The following is a 2,748-nucleotide window of genomic DNA, read 5'->3' on the forward strand; positions in this document are numbered from 1 at the left end:
GCAGGGGCTGCGCGAACGCAAGCCCCCACAGCAACAAATTATGACATTGGCTCTCCTACTTGAGGAGACCATAGGCAGACACCCCTCCTAAGTGCAATGGAGGTCACCAACCTAGGCCATGGGCCTTCTTGATCGCCCATAGACCCTGTCCAGGTAAGTATTTTTCAACATGCTCATCCTTTTGTATTTATACGCGCCCACCTCAAACCTCCAGCCTATACTTGGGCGATGTGGGACAGGTACACGCATCTTGGTTTTACTAATTGTGCTTGTATTGCAAAGCAAGCTCCCTGGTTTCACTAATAGTCGTTTGATAGTTGCACTTGATTGCATGACAAATTCTAATTTATTTAACAGCTACAATTTGTTTGGTATTATGGTTTTTCATTTAGGGTCCATGAAAAATTTTATTTGACAATCAAAACCATCTATTTTTCAAGTCTTCTTTAATATATCATTGTTGTAAAAAATTAGAAAAATTAAAAATCATTAAGACATCACGGTTTTTCAAGAAATAAAACACTAAAACAACCACCGTCTAATTGAGTGGTCAAATGATTTTGGATTCAAGTGATTTTTTATATAGATAAGCTTTGAGGGGATATCTAAAAATTAGACGGTTCGAATCATTGAAATACAATCACATACCCAACATTTTTTTTTACAGAGATGAGCTTTGAGTGGTAGTGGCAAACCCAACATTTTTTCAGGGAAGGGGCAATATTTAAAAGGCTAAAAGTTTTAAACAAAATTTAGACAACCACATACCCTTAGAATTTAAACAATACTAATGTCATTCATAATTCATGGGGAAAAAAATAATATTACAAACAAAACATCAAAGCCTCTTTGAGGCATTTAGTTGAACACATAAGCATCAAGGCATTAAGGAGTAAGCTTTTTGAGACATCAATTGTTTTGATAAGAAAAATTTATAAATCTACTAATTATTATTGAAGAATAATAATCAATTTAATATAATCAAATATAAATACTAATTGTCATCTAAGCACAATAATTAATCCCAAAATATAAAATACTCAATCAGCCAAACAACTGATAAAGAGGAGGGGGGAAAACAAAGGTGAGAAATAAGCTGTAAAAGCTTGTTGAGGCCCAAAATGTCAAGAGAAGCCCAAAGATATTTAAAGCCCAATATAACATAAAATGTTGGTCATGCGTTAATCCAAGCTATACTTTGGGAATTAATTTATTAAATAAATATAGAAATAGTGTACATGCCAAGCCAAACCAATAATACATTTTTCCTATGCCAATCACCTACCAAGTTCACATGAACCCAAGCAATGTGGTTCACGAGGCTTGCACGAGGGATTGTGGTGTGGAAGGTTACAGAGGTCTACAAGGCCCGCAAAAGCTCTTAGATAATGGAGACTTTGGGCTAGCTACTTGGGAGCACCAAAGTCCAAGCCCATTACTTGGAGTTCTCTAATGTGGGAAAGCAAATGAGATATTCTTCAAACACTCCCTATTACCCACTAGAAACAAGCCAATTCCGACACTTCTTTTTACCCATAGGAAATAGTCATTTGCCAATGCCTAGCTTTACCCGTTGGAAATAACAATGTCTCAATGCTCCCTTTTATCCGTTGGAAATAGACTAGCTCCAACACTTCCTTTTACCTATTGGAAATCAAAGAGGCCTTCACCTTCTAAAAATTGGGAGGCATTGCCCACGAAAAACCAACTCCTCTTGGTTGCTGCAAGCCTCTCAACAACCATGAGAATTCACTCTTTCTTCAGCTGCTGCAAGCGTTCCAACAGTCATCACACTCATTCCTGAGCCATTAACCTCCATCCTTTGGCTACTGCAAGCATCCCAACGACCATCGACCAATTCTCTAGGCTGCTGTAAGCTCCCTGTAGCTACCACAACCATGTCTCCTACTTTCTTATCCTTGAAATCCATCATCTTCTCTATGAAGCCTCACCAAGCATAACTCCAAGCGTTCCTTCCTCCTCATACCCTCCCAAGCTATAAACACCATAGCCTTCAAGCCTCAAGCTTTTCCTCTCATCCTTCTTCTCTTGAAACTCTTAAATCCACATAGCCATAGCCACTAACAACAATTTATCAACACCCAAACTCAAGCATATCCAATACCAAGCCAAGCATATGCATTCTCATTTGCTAAACTTGTGGGTCTTTAGCTCCCACACTGCTCTCATGCCAAGCTCACACAATCTCGGTTCAACATCAGCAAGTCATCTTCAACCATCCAGAGCATGACCAACCAATCATCAAGCTGCTGGAAAATCTACTCAAGCCACTCATCCATTCATCCCCCCCTCTCTCTCTCTCAAAAAGCTCCATTCCAGATTTGAAACACCCATCCTCTCAAGCTAAGTTGAAACCATAGCCTTCTTGGTAAGAAAACGCAGACATCGTAAGCTCATCGTCTTGCTACCGAAAACACCTAAAATCTCAAGCCTTAATCCTTTCTTTATGCTCATTTTCTCTTAAAAGACCATGCTAAACCCCAAGCATCACCCTAGCATTTCTATAAATCACAATCCTAAGAGTCAAGCATCATAATTAACTTTCTTTGTTTCAAGAAACCCATTCAAGCTGGTGGGAGCAATTCCAGAGCTGCTGGAAGATATAGTCCAGCTACAATTCCAAGCTTTTGCCTTTCCAACTCTCTCTCTTGCTAAACTCATGGGCTCTTAGCTCCTACGCCACAAGCCTCTCATGCCAAGCCTAGTAATATCTTGATTCACCAAAGC

General features: G+C 39.3%; 1 non-coding gene across 1 annotated transcript; it reads right to left on the reverse strand.

Moving 5' to 3' along the window:
- Positions 1 to 161, reverse strand: LOC148291225 (U1 spliceosomal RNA). The gene has a single exon (XR_015826920.1). It is a non-coding gene; the product is annotated as a U1 spliceosomal RNA (small nuclear RNA).
- Positions 162 to 2,748: the final 2,587 nt, after the last annotated feature.

Source organism: Prunus avium, chromosome 8, assembly GCF_965620075.1.
Source record: "Prunus avium chromosome 8, drPruAviu1.hap1.1, whole genome shotgun sequence".
NCBI lineage: Eukaryota > Viridiplantae > Streptophyta > Magnoliopsida > Rosales > Rosaceae > Prunus > Prunus avium.